Raw genomic sequence first — 5,814 nt, forward strand, 5'->3', positions numbered from 1 at the left:
TACACATGGTGGGAAACAGTGCTTGTTCGGTCCACCGGCGCCTCTCGTTTACTTAGCTACCCCGTACATACCTGCTCACTCGATTCCCCAAATTTGAGTGAAGAACCCAAGCTACAGCTCATGGCGAACGCCAACCAAGGTGCAGATCTGATCGCCCTGCATGTATTCCCCTGCCGCCGGTCGCCCTGCCTGTAGTCCCCTGCCCGGATTGTGGTAGGGTAGTGGTGACATACGTCGCCTGCCGCGGTCAGTTCGCCGGTGAGCACTTCCCCAGTCGATGGCAGCCAGGACGAATTGGAATGCAATTTCTACAGGTGGCAGGAAGCCGACGCAGAGCACCTGGCTTCGCTTGGACCGAAGACACCTCCACTGGCGCAAATCAATTCAGGCCAGCAGCAAATCGCAGCACCAAATGAAGCTAGGCAGCTGCAGGAGGCAATGTTGGGCAGGCGCTGCAAAAGCATTCAAAAATCAAACTATTTGGGTATAGTGCTATATCCCGCCCATGGCAGCCTGATGGAGTGATCCAGAGGCTAGCGGCAGCAAGCAGATATGCCTGGAGACTGTGAGGAGGTGGCAAAGATTGGCTCACTTCGGGCGTGTTTGGCTGCGTGCATGAGGCCCAACCAGGCCCATGCGGGAAGAATGTGACCTGTTTGGTTGCCTACTTATACTGTTCGGCCCGCATGGCACGAATCTTAAAGCACTTCTGGGCCTGGCTATCTGGGAACGCTCAAATCGGCAGTTTCTCCAGGGCCATGCCCGAGGGTGCACGTGGGCGGCGGCGGCTGCACGCGTGCGGCCACGCTCGAGAAGCCGCGTTGCTTCCCGAAGCGCCGACAGTTATTAGCCTCACCGCCCCTCACCGCTCCCTCTGCCCACTCTCCCCCACTCTTCCAACTCTCACCGGCGGCGGCGGATCGGAGCAGAGCAAGAAGACCACCAGACTCCATCACCGGCGAGCGGATCATCACTTGGCCCGCGGTAATGGCGGTAAGCACTTCTCTCTGTTTGACATGCAAAACTTTTTCCCGTTCGATCCAGCGATAGATTCGATCCACGGCGGAGGGCAATGGGGAATAGAGGTAGATAAGCATGTAGAGGTAGTTCATACTAGTTCATACGAGTTCATAGTACTTCAAACTAGTTCATGCAAGATCGGAATGGGCAGATGCAGATGCAGAAGGGGGATTGGGGGATAGGGGGTACACAACGGACACCGGCTCACCGCGGCGGCCGTCACCGGCGTGCGGAGCGGCGGGTCGAGCCGTTGGCCTTCATCTTCTTCTTCATCGCCGTGCGGGCGGGCGGGTCGTCGTCGTCGTCCTCGGCGGAGTTGAGGTCGATCTGCCAGGTACGACGACCTGGCTCCGGCGCCCTCACTGGCATCTGCACCACTTCTTCCTCCTCCTTAGGCTCCCCACCGATGACTGCCGGCGGCGCGATAGCCGTCTCCCAGTACACTGCGGCACGACGGTCATTAGGAGCCTAGTAGTTCTTGTACTTGCACCACTTCTTCCTCTGTTTAGCGTCGTCGAAGACGGCCTAATTCATGGCCCAACGAATGATGTCAACTGCCATCGTGCCCTTCGCCGGGTCAGGAATCAGCGTCTTCAGCTCTTCTACAGTGGCCCCCATGAGCACTGCATTAGATTCCTTTTGCACGTCAGGCATGGAGCCAAAGTTCAAGCACACCTCCATGGTGTTCTTGAACTTGGTGCGGTCACCAGCCGACCATCCTAGGAAGAAGGCCCTCCAGCCAATACCCCAAGGGAAGGGGTTGGCATTGGAGCTGGAGCTAGAGCTCATGGCGATGAGGAGGAGGAAGGTTGACAGTGAGAGAAGAGAGGGGTGGGTAAGTAGTGTTGGGCAGGGTGAGTAAATATAGGGGCGATGGAGAGGAGGAGAAGAGTGACAGTCATGCTGTTTTAACTACATGAATAAGCCATGAACTCTTTGTTGTGCCTGACTCCATGAATTATGTGCAGTCGAGGAGAGCAATGAGGTGCTCCCGGCCGTTAACAACAAGGGCAAGCAACCCCTTCACCCAATGCCCGACGAGGTTGTGCTGCCGCCCACCGTCGAGGAAGACTCGAAGACGCCTGAGGGTGGCAACGACGAGGGCATGGAGGAGCCTCCCAGCAACAAGCGCCGCAACTACGGCCACTACCATCAGGAGGATGGCCCGACTCACTTCTGCAAGGTCATCCTTGCACCGAAGCTTGAGTGCATCCCCATGCCCCTGGACTTCACCAAGCACTTCGTCGCGGTGCCGACAGAGTTCAAGCTCAGGAACAACACCGGCTTCTCCTGGAAGGTGATGGTGAAGCTGATGGATGGCAGGGTGACCCTAGATCAGGGTTGGGCCACCTATGCAGCCGTTCATCAGATCAAGATCGGCTACATGGTGACGTTCAAGCTCCTCACTCCCGACACTTTCAAGGTCATCATCTTCGACGACGATGGCATTGAGGTCGTCAACAAGTGCGGGAAGCATGACGAAGCCTTCGCCGCCAAGGAGTAGGGTCGGGGCACCTCCTTTCTAATTACTATCGAGTCTGCTTTGAACTGTTTATGGTTATGCTTTCAACTGTTATGAAGTGTGGTACTGCTTATCTGAAATATGCTCTTAAGTAGTTGATCCTCTGTTTATACTCTCCTCTGCTTTGATGTGTCCTACATGGTTGTGCCGAAGTGTGCTGGTAACCTCACCAACTAGCCAAAGAGGTTACCACACACCAGGCGTTGCATACAACCAAACACCCTGACTTGGATTTGTCCACTAACATGCAGACAACCAAACATCACGCAGTGTGGTTCTGCCCATGCAAGCAAGAGGGCATGCAGGCAACCAAATAACATGCAAATGGTGCATCTGAGGCTGCATTTGCATAGCCAGGTTAAGTTAAGAAGGCTATGCAATGCAATGACTATTGGCTACGGCAACCAAACACGCCCTTCGAGTAGTAGCAGACTTGATGGTTGCTCACAGTAGAAGGGTAGTAACTACAGGCATTGTTGGGCGGGCGCTCCAAAAGGATTCAAAATTCAAACTATACGTTCACAGTGCTGCGTCCGTGCCCATGCTTGGAGAGAAGAGAGGGTGTGCACTGTGCTGTCGGTCACATCTTTTTTTTTGACCCATGTCATGAACAGAGGACTCGTGAGTGTGTGATTCTCAGCAGTACTTTCTAATGGTTAGCAGCTTTTTTTTATTGATTAGCACACGTAAGATTAATAGGAAGGAAATGTGACAGCAGCATGAAACCTATCTTTCAACAGTACACCCATTTAAGCAAGGGTATCAGGCAAAACACAGTACAATTTTTAGGCCAGGCAAATGCAAGTGAGCATGCACGATACAAAGCAGAAGATAAAATTCAGATGCACTTGCGATGCTTGCATACACGCATCATGGGTTGCCATGGTTGAGACAAGTACAAATTACTAAGCTGATAATACACTACACATCAGGAAAGTGGCATTGATCAACCAGGATACAGTAACAAACTGGGTGCTACTTGACATGCTTTCGTGCTTCCAACGATTTATCACTGATCGATAGCAGGATCATGAGTTTTTGCTCGGCAACATGTACCACAATCTTAGGATTGTTGCAGGTGTTCTTCCGACTAGATGACCAGTTGCGCCAAATGGCGCAAAGACCCGTTTAAAATCATGTTCGCGTTAAAAATATTTGCATTTTTTCAACAACTGTATATTTGAATACATTTGGTAAGAACTTATACCCCTATATATAAAGAAAATTAAATGCAAATATTTTCTTAAGGTAATAATGCCACAAATTAGATCATCGGTAGGTCAAGATAGTTGAGTCTCCAATTAGGAACTTTGAGTAGCTGTAAACTTGCATTAAAAAAGGATTCCAGTGGAAAAATATGTTGATCCAACCATGACTTCTACTGGCAAGTGCTACTTTATCTAAAATATACAGATTTCAGTGCTCAGAAAGTGCAAACAATTTGTACATTGAGAAATCTATCTTGGCATTCAGTTTATAACATAACAAGGAATGAGAGCTTTGACAAGCTTTTACAGTTGGTCAGATTTTGCATGCATGATTTGTCAGATTGTAATGTCATGATTTGTCAATGACTGAATGTTTTCAGTAGGCTGATGTACAAAACCTGAAAAATAAATTCAGTTAAAGCAGAAGTGCAGAGTGTATGTAACAGAAAATTCAGCTATAGAAGAAGCGCAGAGTGTATGTAACAAAAAATTCAGTTATACTAAAACCTGAATGTTTTCAATATGCTGCTGTACAGTGTATATGCATATTTTCAGACTATCACTGAAAATATGCAGTGTATGCATATTTGAAGAGTACTCAAATGTTCCGAAAATAAGATGTGAGACCAATGCATAGATAGTCCAATGCCGAGACCAATAAAATTTAGCTAACACTGGACAAAGATGTCTCCTTGCAACAATCTCTACAGAAAATTCGTGTACTCATCTTAGCTCTTAGCTAACACTGGACGCTGGAGTAGTTTCAATTTCTAAAAGAATGGGGTGCAGTACAAGAACTAAGAAACCTCTGCACACCATCCAGAAGCATTTTTAAGTCTGCCGTCATCAGTTTGTCGTCATAGGAGTTTATGTCTGCCGTCATCAGTCTGCCGTCATGGGAAATGTCTTGCTTACAATGTCTTACTTTCGCTTGGAAGGCTAAGCTGTTGCTTCATAGCATCCAGAAGCACTTTTGTTGGGATCCCGAATTTTCCCATGATGGCAGACTGATGACAGAAAGTAAGACATTGTAAGCAAGTGTTGGAAGCTTTACAACGTATGATTGTACATGTGTCTGTATATCTATCAATTTTTGGTGACAAAAAACATCGCTGATAAATATCCGTGATAGTGGTTGAATTTGCATTTTATTTGTACAAACTTAAACTCCTATGTTTTAGACAGGGCATGTATGCTAGTTAGGTAAGATATGTGTTAAATTGTTCTTTGACGTTAGTTTTAGGATGCCCAGTGTAGTTCAGTTGATACATGCATATATGTGTTGTGTAGGTTTCCGGTTAACCCTTTTATTCTAATAACAGGTCATCCACTTTAAAAGTAATTTCCTTGGTAGCTTCAGTTCAGTTCTGTACATACATGAGTGTTTCTTCCTTCAATTTACATGAGAACAAAATAATCCATGCGAAAAAAAACTGAGAACAACAAGGTTTAGCTTGCTGCAATTGTAGATTATATATGCATGTACGTACTATCTCTAATGCACCAAGAAAATAGCATATTAACATGTATGAGCATGTACAAATTGATTATTCATGTGTTGATTAGGAAGCATGCACACAATAAGGACTAATAACTCGATCAAGGAAGAAACTTCATTTCCTTAATAGCATTTGGCAGATTAAGCTATAGAATAAAAAATGAAGTACCATCAGGCTGATCTCTAATTTTCACTGAACTAACACAAACACTTTTTACGCACTATTACTGTCCATTTGGAGTACTATTTGTAAGTGAATCTTTATCTACTGCTGTACAGAAGCTAACTTGAATTAGGTCGGATGAATTAGATACTTCTGCCATTGCCATGAACAGATCAATATGGCATGCGTAGTATACTGTCACTTCTGCTTCAGAAGTAAAACTTTTCTATCTTTGATCATGTCTCTAAGAAAAGTATTAAGGGAAACCAGCTATGAGGAAAAATAAATGACCAAATTCAGAAGTGTGTGCTTCAGGTACCTTTCGGCAACGACATCACCTGGTCTCTGAAGAACACATCCAACTCATCCTGCTATCCTACTACTGTGCCACCCCAAGCCTGAA

General features: G+C 46.7%; 1 long non-coding RNA gene across 1 annotated transcript; it reads right to left on the reverse strand.

The window, feature by feature from the left end:
- Positions 1-3,857: 3,857 nt before the first annotated feature.
- LOC119362607 lies at positions 3,858-5,814 on the reverse strand. The gene is made up of 2 exons (XR_005173490.1): positions 5,731-5,814; positions 3,858-4,757 (listed from the first exon to the last, which is right to left on the reverse strand). It is a non-coding gene; the product is annotated as an uncharacterized LOC119362607 (long non-coding RNA).

This window comes from Triticum dicoccoides, chromosome 2B (genome assembly GCF_002162155.2).
Source record: "Triticum dicoccoides isolate Atlit2015 ecotype Zavitan chromosome 2B, WEW_v2.0, whole genome shotgun sequence".
In the NCBI taxonomy this organism is placed as follows: domain Eukaryota; kingdom Viridiplantae; phylum Streptophyta; class Magnoliopsida; order Poales; family Poaceae; genus Triticum; species Triticum dicoccoides.